The 16,448-nt window shown below is 37.6% G+C and overlaps 1 protein-coding gene across 4 annotated transcripts in view; it reads left to right on the forward strand.

Annotated features, from left to right (window-relative positions):
* syk (spleen tyrosine kinase) overlaps positions 1 to 16,448 on the forward strand; it is a 73,229-nt gene that overhangs the window by 11,951 nt on the left and 44,830 nt on the right. For 2 of the 4 annotated variants that reach the window (XM_040157015.1, XM_040157011.1), the window contains exons 1-2: positions 8,366 to 8,444; positions 8,541 to 8,626. The gene's annotated coding sequence lies outside the window, so the exon portion shown is untranslated. The other 2 variants (XM_040157014.1, XM_040157013.1) reach the window with 2 other exon arrangements.

A 16,448-nucleotide genomic window follows, 5' to 3' on the forward strand; every position in this document is an offset into this window, starting at 1 on the left:
ATGGAACACCATTCTCCCAAAAGATATTCCCTCATTTGGTGTTTTGATGATTGTGGTGTAGAGCGCTGTCTAATACATTGGTCGAAAATCTCCCATAGGTGTTCAGTTGGGTGGAGATCTGGTGACTCTGAAGGCCATAGCATATGATTCACATCATTTTTATACTCATCAAACCATTCAGTGACCCCTCGTGCCCTCTGGATGGGGGCATTGTCATCCTGGAAGAGACTGCTCCCATCAGGATAGAAATGTTTCATCATAGGATGAAGGTAATCACTCAGAACAACTTTGTGTTGATTTGCAGTGACCTTTCCCTCTAATGGGACAAGTGGACCCAAACCATGCCAGTCAAATTCCCCCCAACAGCATAACAGAGCCACCGGATCCCTTCACTGTGGGGGTCAAGCATTCAGGCCTGTACCGTTCTCTTGGTGTATGCTACACATGCACTCAACCACTTGTTGAGAATATGGTGAAGGATGACTCATCTGACCATATCACTTTTTTCCACATCTCTGTAGACCAGTGCCTGTGGTTTTTAAACCACTTAGCTATCAAATGTGCCTTCATCTTTGTAATGTGGGCTTTATGCACTGCAACCCTACTATAATATCAGAATCACAATCAGAAAAACTTTATTGATCTCCGCAGGGAAATTGCTTTGTTACTATTCCTCAACATACAGTAAAACAGTAATAATAGTAACAATAATAAATACACAGTAAGTGAATAGAAAAATGTACAAATGCAAATGTGCTAAAAGTAATGTGTCCAGTGTCAGGTGACTGAAGTCCCCAGAGATCATGGCACTGGGGCACAGAGTCTGGAGTCTAGTCGTAACAGAGTTTGTTTGGGGGGGGGGGGTGTAAACAACACCTGGGAATGTAGTATGGACGTAGGCCCACGGCTAACTCTTCAATGTCTGGGCTTGCCGCATTGTCTGAAAGCTGTTGATGGTAGCGATGGGATCTGGGATATCTTCCCGTCGTCATGTCTCCGTGAAAAAAAATTACACTACACCAACGGAAGTCCCTCCGATTCCTCACTAGAGCCGCTAGCTCGTCCATCTTACTGTCTAGCGATCGCACACTGCTCATGGGGATAGAAGGGAGATATGGCTCATATCTCCTCTTCCCCATCAGTATCTGTTCGTATAGACCCAGCTCTCTTCCCTCGTTGCTGCGTTCCTCCTCTGCATCCTCTGTGTGTCCTCTTCCTGATTTCTGGGGGATGTCCGTTGTTGTGGTCGTTATGCCGGCCAGCTTCAGCGCGACAGCTGGTCCTCGATGTAAACAATGAGACTGTGGAGTTGCTGCGCAGCAGTAGCGTAGCTGAATGAAAGAACTAATCACACAGTGAAAAAAACAGACCAGATCTGAGGAGGGTTGCTCTTCTGTTTTTCATTATGTATCGCACTAATGCACAAACAGCACTGTCATCAAATGTGCGCTGTCAACCACATTTTCAACGCTAATTACTGACGTCTCTCCCATAGATCTAAATGCAGATGTCACTTCAGACACTGTTCCTATTGAAACACTAGCCAGTTGAGCCGTCTGTGTGATTAAAGATCCTACCATCTGTGCCCCAACAATGAAACCTCTTTCAAAGTCAATTACCTCTTTTCCTCTTGCCATCTTTATACAAAATCAGAATCAACTGGACCGGCTCAGTGTTTTTTATACATGGCAATTGGATTATATGTTAATTTCTTAATTGCACCATGCATTGCACCTGTGTGGAAGCATCTGCATTCGTTATATTTCTTCACTCAATTATTCAGGTTTTTCCTTTAATTCATCACCTGTCTGTACATTTGACAGTTACATGTTTTTTCCACATTTTCATCACTAGAGAGCACTATGATAGTGTGTAATGATTCCTGCTGAGAGCTACAGACAACTCAGTCAGAATTCCAGAGGACACATTACATGAGTGATATTGATGAAGTTCTGTAGAGAAATATGACAGGAGGGGCTTCAAGGACTGTTGTAGTACCTCATATATTTAAAAAGTGGTTGCTCTTTATTCCTCACAGGGTTTTATGGTTTTTGGGGCTGAGGATTTATACAGTGAATTTGGACAGTGTACAATTAATATGGCACAAATTAATTTCTACTCTACAGCACACAATATTGTAAAAGCTTAAGACAAATTTGACAATTAGGGTTTTAATCCTGCCATCAAATTATTATTCTGAAAGGGTCATATACCCATGAAGGCTCATTCAGAAGCCACAATGTACTGTACACAGTGTTGGTGCTCAATGTCCTAACAACAATGACCTTCAGACTGAGCAGACTATCTCTTCTGTGTCAAGACAAGTTGTAACACTTTGTACCAAGTTGTACGGCCTCAAATGCATGACTTAAACTCAGGTCACGTGAAGCTAAAAAGGCATTCACTTGGTCGAAAAAAAAGGCAGAGGTTTTTACGGGCAGGCAATATTAAACAGGGCACAGGCAGGTAAGCAAGAACCAGGAAATGCTTAGGAGTGACGAACAGAAAACCAGGTGACATGAACAACAGCTGGAATGCTAAGGCAGTGAATCACAATAGCAGATTTGGCAGATGACACCTGTTGGTCAAATGTCAAAAATTGATTTGGTCTAAGAGATGCTTTTCTGGCAATAATATCAGTGGAGATCACTGGCTTTATTGTTGGAAATGTAAAAGAGAAGAGGTTGTAAATGTAAAAGAGAAGAGTTTAATGAGTACACAGTATATTACATACTGAAAATGGCTCCTGTTTTATCTTCTTGCTATGTGTCAGTCTGCCACCTGTTGATTAAAGATGGGACTGTACAAAAGTGGATTATTTCAAACTTTGAGTGTATTCACTCCCGTGTTCATTAGAGAACATTTGTCCTTAACAGTGGAAACAGCCACAAATTCATTTGCTGATTCATTTGACTTTTTGACCATTTTTACACATTTCTTACGCACTTGTGCTTTTTCTTTTTATCCCCAGTTTGCTTTTTCATGTAATTCACATAGAATATGAATACATATTTTTGAAGTAGAAACTAACAGCAAGTAGAAACATTAATGATGCCTTTACTCATAAAAACATATTTAGCAGCCTGCAGTTTTACCATTCAGTGCAATGTACAGTAATAACTTAGCTTTTTATATCAGCAATGCTCTTAATATTCACTGTATATATTGATCCTTTTGTTCTTGATCTTGATGACATACATCAGTGTAGTAATTGTCCAGAACTGTCTTTACAGTTAAGTGCAATAAAACATGAACTGTGAAACTGATCTTGTCATTTGTTCATTTTGATCTTGTCATATTGATTATTGGATCATTTCTTAATAAGCTCTAACAGGCTTATGAAATTTAGTGTCTTTTTGTCACCTTTCCAACTTGTACTGTATGTTCTGTGCATTGTCATTTTTTATGTTTACAAAAAATGATGTGCACTGGCTTAGAATTTTTCGAACTAGTGGCATTGATAGGGCTAATAACTGACATCCATTGCACATTTGCTTTGAGAATTAAAATCATGAGATAATAAAATGGGTTGACAGTAAAATACTTTCCACTGTTCTTCACCTTCACAGACTGCATTGGTTTCTGCTCATGAAAGAGTACTATGATAAAAACAAAGTTAATGCTGAATAACAACAATTTAAGCATACAGCATAAAAATGTCTACCCAGAGAAAGCCAGGAAATGTCCTCGAACCACGCAGCAACACAATGTGTTGATGATTTTTAATAATTGAAAACAGGAACTTGACGAGGACTATATTTTTTAATTCAAATTTAAATAGTTCAATAAGAATCGGGTATGGTTAGGTCCATTTATATTTTCCACAGCAGATATTTTGACCTGCGGAAAGGATAACACATAGATGATGGCTCTGTATCATTGAAATTAATATCATAAACACTCAGAATGCCAAGTGGTCACCAGGAGCTGCAGAGATATCTGTGGGGATGCTATGCTGTTAGTTTGAAACTACACTTGAACTCTGTATTTTGTTCTCAAAGAGAACAAGAAAAAAAGATGTTTGTTTTCTTCTCTAAAGCTTCCTGCCAGGCAGCGCCACACTCATAGCCCTCTCCATAAATATATACATTACAGTATGTATGACACTTTCTGGTTTTCTATAATATCTATTCTATAATATCGTACACGATATTATAGAAAACCAGAAAGGACTACGACTGTGGTGCACGTTACATTTTCTTAAACCGGAGCAATTCTGCTGTCAGCTATATTTAAATTGCTTTAATTTTCATGTGGGCTTAAAGCAGTCTATGTTTGCACTTCACAGCTGTGTAGGTTTGAATTAAAAAGAGGCTTTCTTTTTGGTATTTCTAGAAAGCTGAAACAAAATACTGAGCTCCTCTGCCCATGTTAAGCTAACTGGGTGTCCTGCAGCTGTGTGCACTGATAAAACCAGAAACCTCCCAGGGGTAGTGTTGTTGATTTACAGAGGTGATTAAGTTCCCTGTAAGATGAATTTTTTTATACCAGTCATGATTAATCATCAGAAGAGTAACATCCATAAGATTTTTCTCTTACAATTTAGATTCAGGAAATGTTCCCATTGATTGTGATAGCTCTGTTGTTCCACAGGGTGGAGCCATATGGAGTAAAGTCATGAGTAAATGTGATCTTCCAGTAGTGAAGTTTTTCTCAGTTAAATTCTGATAACTTCATGGGGAGTTTTGGAATACCAAAATTACATCTTAACAAAAAACCCATCCCCCCAATTTCTGCTAAATTTCAAACTTGTCAAGATGCATTTAAGGAGAGATTTGCACGCAAAGGGACTCCAGGGGTCATCAAAGTCATCAAATTTCTCAAGTCCTTCATTGTCACATGAGAAGACACACAGTGAAATTTTTAAGCCTCAGTACCAGAAGGAGGGAGGGATTAAAATACTAAGACATTTCAAAGTAAACAGGATAAAAAACATAAGCTTTTAAAAACACATACTTGTATTAGCTGCCGTTGACAGTTCCAAAAGTAAATGTGACACCTAATTTTTTTTTTTTTTTTTAATTGAGACCTATAGCACTTTAAGGCCACATTCAACTGAGGTAAGAACAGCTGAGGAAGTGAAGAAACTTCACTTCCTTCAGTGGGAAGAGATGAGAGTAGTTTGACATAGTTACAGTAAGGTGATAGTACAAACACCACAAAGTGTATAGTGAACATTTTATGGTGAGATTTTCCATTCCTCAATACATCAACTCCAAACAAGCCTGAACCACCTTACCTTGAAGATGAACTAAAATCCAGATGTAGCCTATTTAGTTTGAAATGTCACAGTGTTGCACAACCTCTTTCATTCTCTGCTGTAGGTAGCCCTGCTGTTCTCCTTTTCACTCTTACTCTGACACTGTGATGCCGATCGCTGCAGCATGATCCAGAAAACCATACTTGACTCAAAGGGTTTTATAATGAAAAACTTAATTAACGAAAATACAATTTTAGAAATGAGTAAGAAATGAGACTCAAATACGGAGGTTTTTCATAATGGGTGTGTTTATAATGGGTTTTGTTCTCATAAAAAGTCAGGAAAAGTATTTGAAAACTAGAAACATTTTCTGAAGAAAATGTGTGGGATTACTGTGCACAGTTGTGCATATTGGTAATATTTAATTTTATTTTCAATTACTTTACTTCACGGAAGTTTGTACTGTGTACAACAGCTGGGATATAAATATAATATCTCAGCCATTATTCAGAGGATTGTTTTTATAACTCATAGTATTACAGATATCGAAAAGAAAAGTCACAAAAGACAAGACACTCACAAATTCCCAGGTTTTTGCATTAAAACTTTTAGAGGAGATGTGTGGCTTTAAGAAGTAGTTCATTAAATATGCATATATGTGCATTTGTGAAAAACCAAAGCACAAAGTTACACGTGCATTAATGTTTTTTCAAGCTACATGTGAGCAAAAAAAACAAAACAAAAAAAACCCCACAAGAATGAGAAGCACAAGGCACGATGCATAGGATCGCAGTATTGATGGAAATACCTTTATGAAATGTTGCTGAGGTGCAGTGAGAGCAGGTTAAAATGAAAATGGAGGCCGCACAAACACATATAAACACTTATAGAGTTTGGACACTCACATCTACTTCTATACTTGTGAGAAAGCTCTTTGACAAAATTGTCTACCCCCGAACTCTTACACTCTAACCTTAACCATTACAGCTACAACCCTTAACCTGAACCTACGCCTAACCTTAATCCTAAAACCAGGATTTATCCTTTAAACAGCCTGTTGAAGATATCACAGCCAGACAGAATGTCATTCCTCCTGCTGTAGTTTCACATTTACATTTACAGGAATTTCTCAATTTAATAGATAAAGCTGAAACTACATTTTAGGAGACACTAGTAGTCAGCAGAAGCAGAAGGCTGTAGCTTCAGAGGCGGTGCATGTGTTTTAATGTCAGTATGTTGAGAGTGTGAACACACAAAAGCCAGCTGGCACTTCCTGAGTGGTAAACATGTTCTGGTAATGACACATGACTGACTGACTGTCCCTGCTCAGTGCTAACACCCCCAACACAGACACACACACACACACACACACACACACACACACACACACACACACACACACACACACACACACACACACACACACACACACACACACACACACACAGTCAACATGTTCTTAACAGAAGTGACTTTAAGTGAAAGTGTGGAAGACACTGAACCTGTAATCACTGAAGGAGAAGACAAATGGATTGTGAGATTGAATATGAAGACTATTAAATGAAAAAAGAAAAAGTCCCACTATGTTATAGAGCCATCAAATTAATTAATATATTCATCCTTTAAAGACTAATTAAGCCAAACAAACTCAATGCTAATTGTATAGCCTAGTCAGTCAGCAATGGTTGGTTGAAAATTGATTGCATAAGGGGAAAAAAGTAAGGAAAACTGAAGCAGCCAAAAACACTGATTTCATTGTCTCGCCCAAGCAGACATATCTGCGTCTCTGTCAGAGAACCCATGGGGGAAATTAGTACAAGTGTGAGGGTACTTGATTTGAACTAGTATTTCCATTCTTATGTTACGTATATTTACTTACTACTCAACTTAATTTTAGAGGTAAATATCCACCACATTATCTGACAGCTAAGAGTTGCTTTTTACATTTCAGATTCACATTTTTTATTCAGACAATTGAAAAGCTTACATCATGTATACAGACTAAACTATCCAGCAGAATATCAATTAGTTCAAATGAACTCCTCCCTGACCAGATGAAACATATACATGCTGTTTATTAATGCATCAGTAATAATAATAATAATCAGTAATATAAGTAATATAAATCAAATACAAAATGTCTATAACACTCTGATTGGGGCTATTATGTATGATAAGTATTTTTACTTTTCATACTTATATACATTTTGCTAATAGTGCCTTACTTAAAGGTTTACATACATGGGTACATACATACGTACACTTTGCTATTTGTGTAAAAAAAAGGTATTAATTGCCACAACCAATGACATTATTATCATTTAAATTAAATGTTTATTTAATTCATAACTTAATACATCACTAAATTAATGTAGTAATTACTGAAAACTGCAATTATATAAATCATAATTACAGTGGTGGCACAGTGGCAGAAATTCCACAGGCGACCCTAGTTTGACAATCAATTACCAACATAAGTAACAACAATTGCAAACAAAGTTAAATAAAAGCATGTGTATACATTACAGTTATCAGATTAGTAATTGTCACAATTTTTCTGCTAACCTGTAACGGCACAAAACAGACGCAAATATACTGAAACCGAATCAAAACTGATGAATAAAAATAATAATTAAATATTAAAAATGTTTTTAAAAATTAAAACATCTTAAACAACTTAAATCTTGATAGGCAAAAAAACAAAGAAAAACAAATTGAACAACAAAAAACAATTAATTATAATTCTTTTTAGGTAATAATGAAGTTCTGTACATATTACATGCCAGAGCTTTACGACACAAGGAAGTAAACATTAAAAATAGAAAAAACACAGCCCCAAATCAAACAAACAAACCAAAAACCTTAAGGTCCAGTTATTACACAGTTTTCCTCATCAGCTACAGTTTTCTCAGTTTCAAGATAGATTTTGTTCCGAGGTCAACAATTATCTCTCAATGAAAATACATTTTAAAAATGGATTGCAACTCATCTGAATGATCTTTAAGTTGGTGCCATTGCTAAAGTAATTAATGCTGTCATTTGTGTCATTGCATCTGTCACATCATTTCCTGTGTGCAACAGGCATGTTGGTCAGTGTTCAGATAAAAAAAAGGGAAGTAAAAGAATTAAATTGTCAAGGAAGTGGTTGAAATGAGGAAGCTTCAGTGCTCCTCCACCTCACCGTCCGCAGTAAACAGGCTGACGGTTAATCTGCTCCAGCTGGAAAACACAGCCAGGATCAACAGTGAGTGACTGACTGTTTTCATCTGGTTTTGACTGCACATTTTTTGTTTGTCAGGAGCTGGCTGAAATTAAGATGACCTGTTCACATGTTATTCAGACTGCTGGCAGCTGTTATGTTGAAGGACCGAAAGAAGCAAACTAGAGAGGATCAAACTCTGGATCTACTTCACCACATTATATAGAGTAAGTGCAGCATCAATGTTTTCTTTAAGATAGACTTTGTAGACTTTACCATCGCAGTTCCTTGTTTCAAAATGTTCAACTTTTCATTGTCATTGTCTCTCTCACTTTGCTGACTTATTTTTGATCAAAGAAGAAAACAATCTGGCAGAGGGGGGGGGATCATTCCTGTTGTCGCCAGTGCAGTTCGCCTTGTTTCAGGAAATTAATTATCTAGAAATGAATGAAACAGATAACAGTTTGGAATCATTTGATGTGTTTTCAAGACACATTGATTGCCCTAATATTGTTCTTTCACCCCGTGAAATGAATATTTTAGGACTCAGGAAAGGATTTGTTACAGGTCGGGTACAGATTCAGACGAACAGGAGGCACTTTTATTTTAATAAGTGAGAATACAGGTTGTCCAAGTCTTTATCAGTGAAGGAAAGTGATGAAGTACATTTATTAAAATGCTGCACTTCCGTCCAATCTTAGGACCTATACTTGAGTATATCAATTTTCTGCGAGGGAAATATTGTACTTTTTACTCCACTACATTTTTGGACAGCTGCTGTTAATTTGCAGATTAACATTAAAAACACACATGAGAAGTTTATGAAATAGAATTCATTGTTAAAGATTGAACCAGGGCTTGACACTGTTAAAATTGCAGTGTCTACTCTACCCTTATCACAATTAAGATGTCTGAGTTGTTAGCAGTTCTACCAAAGTAACATTTCTCCTCTAAATGTGCGTAGTACGGCTTTGTTTTTGCATCCTTCCAACCACATTAATCATCTCACAACCTCCCAGATTTCTGTTGAGACCCTTTAGATGGGGACCAGCCCCCAGGCTGGGAACTACAAAATTAAACTACCCAACTACGTAACTGTATATAAAGTAGTTAAGACTAGCTCCACTTCGACCAGCTACAGTGACAATGACGGTATTTTAATGTGATATATAACATTGTATCGTCACAGGGGTGAGTTTTCTGCAGAGGAAGTATTTTCAGTTTGATAGTTAAAGTACATTTTGCTGATAATATCTCTGTAGTCTTTATTCAGTAAGGTTTTGAATGTAGGACTCTTACTCTTCTCTTAGTGGAGTATTTTTACATTGTTGTATTGGTTATTTTACTCAAGTAAAGGATCTGAATACCTCTTCCACCACTGCTCTTTATTGTGTATATGTAGTGGTTTGTACAGGCCTGTCTTGTAAACAGGCTGATTTTATCCTGGCATCATCATACTTTCATGTGAATTTTGAGCTGCTTGAAAGCTGATTACAGGAGGCACATAGCAAGCTAGGCTAGAACGTTATAGTAGTCTAGAATGTAATTGAATGTTGAGTGTCTTAGCAGCACTCAACGTTCATATTACAACTCTGGTCCTCCATGAAAGCAGATGATACAAAACAGAGTGCACGAAAGAGTGCTGGTTTGTCATATTCAAGCAGAGATGATGAAGTCTGTGTGTGTTTGTGTGATGGGGGTGGGGGGCGTCAGACATTTTGACATAACAGACCTCCCACAGGGTCCATTTACCGACTGTTTAGAGCTTTCAATCATATAATCTTCCTCTTCAGATGAAATTATGGATGTGTAATTTTTATTTTTCTGCACTTGGTTGTTTGTAGAAAGTTTTTGTCCAATTTAGAAACATCAAAGTTTTCAAGCCAATGAATGACAGTTTTTGTGTTTTCATATATTTTTGGATTATTGGGATATTATTTTTTAACAGTAATATTAGTAGTCTGTATGTTGTACATTGCTGTTCTGCAAAATTAACTTTCTAACCATAATACAATACCATACCATTTCAAGGCAATAAGTGGAAGTTTATTTGTTATTTCAACCGTAAAAAGTATAGCTGAATGATATATTGAAAAAAAAAAAGGGTGCATCAAAAACCTGAGGGTGATAAAAGATCTGACTATGTTAAATTAAGTGGCAGAGTAAAAAGATCAAACATATTGTGCTGCTCTTGGCAGTTCAAATTTCTTCTGTACTGTTTTGTAACGATACTGAAATACAGTTTATGTCTTGAGGTAGGTCATTGTAAAAACTGTTATTTAAATACTGCTCAAAAAAATTACGGCATCATTTTGCAATTTATTTTGTAAGTTTAGTGAACTTCATATTTTGAGTTGGGAAAATTCAAGAACGTAAAGTGACCTCAAGACTAAACTTGAGTCGAGTTTACATGAAAAAGCAAAGAAATCAGCATATGAATTACATGAGACAATAAAACTGCGTAACATTTGAGAGAATTGCTGTGAAAATTGAGTCGTATCAACTTTAACAGTCAATTTTTAACATTTTAACCAACTTTTCTTTGTTATGTATTGCATCAAATTCACTTTGAATAATTTGTTACAATTAACACAATTCATATTTTAACAAATTAAATGAAATTGTAGAACAGATATTATAATGTTAACATTCAATCATTTATGTACAATAACCAAATACATTGAGTAGTTCTTGTTAGTACTGCTAACTTCCTGTAATTTAAACATTCTAACTTAAACATGTAAACATAGTAAACCAAATCAGAGCTAAACAATTTCTAAGACATTAGAAGAAAAAGACCTGACAGCTTTTACAAAAATTTCAGTTTGACCCTGTAGTGTGGTTAATATCAGTTTCCAAAATACTTAACCTTTACAAAATTTAGTCAGAAAATACAGTATATTTAAAAACCTAGCTCAATGTCTCATTCATAAACACAGTCTATTAAACCATGTACTTAAAAAAAATCTCCCCTAACCATTAAAAGTAAAAACTCGGCAGCCATGTTTGATTATCTACACCAGGTTAATGTGCCTGTAGGTTGATTTTAGCCTCAACCCTCAAGGGATTTGAAAAGTTTGGAAGGATACTTCGGACTGAGGACACGTGTCAGGCCAATGAGAACGCAGCTTGCTCTCGCAACATTATCAAGACTAGTCAGCACTGAGGTTCCCTCGATGATGCTGCTCATTCAGCTTTTTAAGGTCCCCGTGCATATTTCTCTCTACTGCTCCCTATAAGACACACAAATAAAACTGTGATTGTTATAACTATACACTGTCACATTTTTTGATGAAAAGTCCTTTATAAATAATTTCCACACGCACACACACACACACACACACACACACACACACACACACACACACACACACACACACAGAATCTTAATTTAGCAATCTGATCCAGTTACTTTGAGGATTTAAGCTGTAGATTGGTGTATACAAGACACATGAATAATAAATGCTTATGCAATGTTTTTTATTTAGTAGAAAAAAGTTTTGTTGCCCTGTCCATGCAAAACAGTTATTCAATACGAAACAATTTTCAGTCTCTTGTGCAGTGCCACTTTCCATGTAATGCCACCTGTATTAGGGCACAGGGCTTTGCACAAGAGCCTGAAAATCGTGCTCAGTGTTTTCTAAGCCAATTTTCAATACTGTATTTGTTTCTGATTTCTATGGGCCCTCCTGACTGGTTCTTGGTGCCTTTTGTGCCACCTCATTTAAAAAATACTGGAATCACCCCTGCCACTGTGGACACCAGCCAGTGCTCTGTGTCAGCAGTTCAGAACAAAGCTGTAGCAGGTGGGCACATCTACTGCTTACGGGGTCCAGATAGTTTCCTGGTCCTTTCTGTCTAATGAGTACAAATGTCCGTCTCCTCAGTCAATTTAATCAACCAAAAGCTTATGTGCTATTTCATACTCAGGTAGTTTTAACTTAAGGTCTTCTTTAACAAAACCATACACACTAGTCGCTTGATGATTTTTAGCATTTCACATCTGATGGTAAATCGATTGAAAGGGTGCCTTCGTACAAGTACTTGGGCATATGGATAGACGACAAACTTTTATTTAATGTACATGTTACTAATTTAGGAAGCTCAAAGCTAAAACAGGCTTTTATTTTAGAAATACATCTTGTTTTACTTTTAATGCTAGGGGAAAACTTGTGCAAGCTACCTGTCTGCCTGTGATTGATTAGAGGGATATACTTTATATGCATGCTGCCTCCTCTGTGTTATGGAGCCGTTATCAGTGTATCATACAGCCATCTGTTTTATCACTCCTGCAAAGTCTCTTACTCAGCATTGCAGTCTTTATGAATTGGTGGGCTGGACATCATTGACCACTCTCTGCGAGAGACTATACCAACAACACTGGTATATTTCTATTTATTAGGCGATACTGGGTAAACTTCCAGCTTACCTCTGTACCCTCCTCTGCCTCAGCTTGGGTAGTAATCAGCTACGCTCATCTAGGTGGTTGCTTTGTAATATACCGTGTGTCTTGACAGAGCTGGGGAAAGCTACATTTTCTTACTATGCACCTTGGACATAGAATAATCTGCAGAAAGATCTAAAATGATATACATTTATATCCATGGGCCTTTAATCCAATTTAGGAACCACAACTAATGGAGTGGCATCCTTGATCAGACGCACATCATACTTATGAGTTGCCCACAACTGTTTGGGAACCCCTTCCATTTTGGGATGGGCATTTTTTTTAGACTCAGGAATGTTCATGACAAAATTATGGACTGTTGTGGAAGATAAATCCGGATCTGTCAATTGAACAGTTCTTTGAGCACTCAATGTGCAGTGGAAAAGATGGATGATGGCTCCTTCCCCATTGGTCACCTTTTGACCTGTAGCTAAATCAGTATTACATGACAAACCCATGTCTTTTCTACATCATGATTTGAAAACGCTAATGACCTAGCCAGAACAACATGAAGAACGCCACTCTCCCAAACCCTTCATTCTGCATCTCATTCAAATCAACAAGCAACACAACAAAATCCTCTGTGACCACAGTACCATTACCATGCAACCTTTCCTCATCTGTTTGTCAATCCCATTCCTTTTCCAAACTGTTAATCTGCAACTCCATATGCTACATAAGACACATATTTACAAGTGTGTGGGTCATGCTCCACAAAAGTTTCATTACTATGGGCCTCAATAAAGTCATACAATTCCTGTGCAACTGAAGGACTCAATATTCCAACACTAATCATACCAAAAAACAGTTGGAGAGTGGAATACCATAAAAGCTGAAGGTTTGTCAACAGAATAAGGTTTTTTTTAATAAGTCATTTTCAGTGCAAACAATAGTCAGGCCCAGAGCAAGTAACAAGTCTCTTCATGCAAGTTTCACTAGACATTCTGGTACAATAACAAATGAAATACCTAATGAATAGTGTACATTATCACACAAAATCCTCACATTTTACTGGACACAACTTATTCACTTTTTTTTTAGGTATTTCTGGAACTCCAATGCAGGCCCTAGTTCTTGAAGACATCTGAAAGGTTTCTGTTGTTGATCTCACAATGATGACTTAGTAGTAGCTCCTGTGTCAGCCAACATTTTATATGTAGTGCCGAGGACTCTGATTTTCAAAATTGCCAGGCGGTGGGCGCAATGTTTCTTGTTCACTGTCTGATTCCTTTGGCCTTGTGGTAGTGCAGTCTCTGGCTATATGACCCACTTGAACAGACTTCCAACAAACATCGCTTCCCCTTCTGCTATCAGCGGAGCAGCTCCTGTCTCTACCTTGGCCTTGGCTTCTGCCTCTTTCGGATGGAGCATAATAGGCCAGCAGAACCATCTGAGGCTTCTCAGCTGTTGCATTGATTTCTTCATTTGTTGGTTTCTTTCATCCTGAACAACAGTCAGCAGGGATGCAGCTGGCAACTTCAGCCAAAGTGCACTTTTTTCCCCCTGCATCAGTATTGGATTCCATACAATATCCTGAGGGGACGGCGTCTCTTGAGGTATCAATGTAGGTAGCTTTGAGGTTTGGTCCAGCAATCCAACACATGGTGGAGGTTCATGGCAAGTAGATGACGCTGCATCAGCAGTTCTGCTGTCTGGCAGTGTTGTTGTCCACTAGGGGGAGCCCCATCTCCCAGGTGGAACAATGATGGATGCCTTATCTGGGAAAATGGCATTGTATAATAAGTCGCACCTGTCACTTTCTCCGCAGGAGCCTTGAAAATCATCAATGTCTTGTCACATACATGTTCCACACACAAAGAAACAAATGCTTTAACACTTTTCCAGCTCTCTCTATTAACAGGTTTTAGATTTTTACTTAAGCTTTTTTTCTTTTTTTCCCCTCAATGTTCTAAGAGAAGCATGATGAAAAAACTCTGACACAGTGGAAATTCCAAATCTTTATCCTAATTATGGCAAAACTGTATTGCCGCAGAGCCATATTTCTCAAAAATAACATAGTTGGGCCCTAAAGGTTTTTCTGATGGCTATTGTTAGCACTTATGGCGATCCTGCCGCAATTATAAATCCTTTATCAATGTATCTAATTGTATAATGTATAATAAATTCTTTCTCTTTTTTTGTTTTCCTACTTGAAGTGACTAGAATACACACTCTCTCTCTCTCTCTTTCACACACACACACACACACACACACACACACACACACACACACACACACACACACACACACACACACACACACACACACACACACACACACAAACACACACAAAAACACACAAACACACACACACACAGTCAGTGCTTCTTAGAACACTGAAAGAGGAACTTCATTAGCAAACAAGAGCACCAGCCTTTGTACAGCCAGTCTTTCAGCACAAATTCTCTCAAGACAAGCAAAAAGCACTAATTTCTTTACCATTTACCCTACCCTTTCAGTGTCAATTCATATAAGCCTATGTGAGGCGAACCAACCATACAACAGCTGCTCTGCTGTCCCCTCACTCTTACACAGATACAGAGACGTCGAGCAGGCAAGAAGGGGAGGGGGTACAGACAAACACTGAGAGCTCAACTCAAACATCACAGGCAAAGCGAACAAGAGGGCAGAGAGAGATTACCCCCAAAATCAGAGAGATGGAGAAAAACTCAATTATTTAGAAACCATGCACTCCTAGTTTCACTCCTAGTTTAAAGACATTGACGAGGACTCATCTCCCCTTTTATTCCCTCTCTCTGCACTTTTCCAGAGGGACTTTCATTTATTTAATGAGCTTAGTCTCAATACCTTACCTACTCATCTTCAACTTTTGTGCTGAAAATTCCCATGTACACACTTCAAAAGTCACAATTTCTGGGCCTCTATCTTAACTCTATATGTGCTTTTTATCAGACTCTGTGAATGGACCCATAGGCAAGGGGTTAATGCCCCTCCCTTTTTATTCATAGTGCACTTTCTTTTAAGAGAGAAATGATGTTCTCTCCTTTTAGGTAAATTACTTAGGAACTTCCTCCCTAAGCATAGAACAACACAAAAAGCCAAAAAAAATTCAGCCACAATCAAACTAAAACATAAATTCTTCCCATTTTTGAATTACAAAAAATAACAAAATGAAATTTTCACTCAGTTAAAACAGCCAAATTACATCATTATCACCCCTAATCATGTTACAAGTTCAAGATCGCTGTTGTCTGAATTCTTCAAGCCAAGCTTTGATTACGTTGGCTCAATGTTCTCCTCAGCTGCCTGGGGGCTGCTCAATCAGAGGCAATTGTCCTCTGGAAGTCAGAAATCAGGTTAGCAGAGTCTCGTTAAAACACTGACACACAAAACATTGATGATTTGAAGGATAATATATGTGTGTGTGTGTATATGTGTATATATATACATATATATACATATATACACACATGCTTTGAACTGTTCCTAGACCCTCCTGTTTTGTTCAGGTCAAATCTGACCGATTTACAAATATTCTGTTTGAAAAATGTATTTTATTTCTTCTGATCGGCTTAAGGTTTCATGATATCCACCAAGCAGATCATATGAACCCAAATATACATTTTGACCATTTTCATTAA

This window comes from Xiphias gladius, chromosome 20, assembly GCF_016859285.1.
Source record: "Xiphias gladius isolate SHS-SW01 ecotype Sanya breed wild chromosome 20, ASM1685928v1, whole genome shotgun sequence".
In the NCBI taxonomy this organism is placed as follows: Eukaryota; Metazoa; Chordata; class Actinopteri; order Istiophoriformes; family Xiphiidae; genus Xiphias; species Xiphias gladius.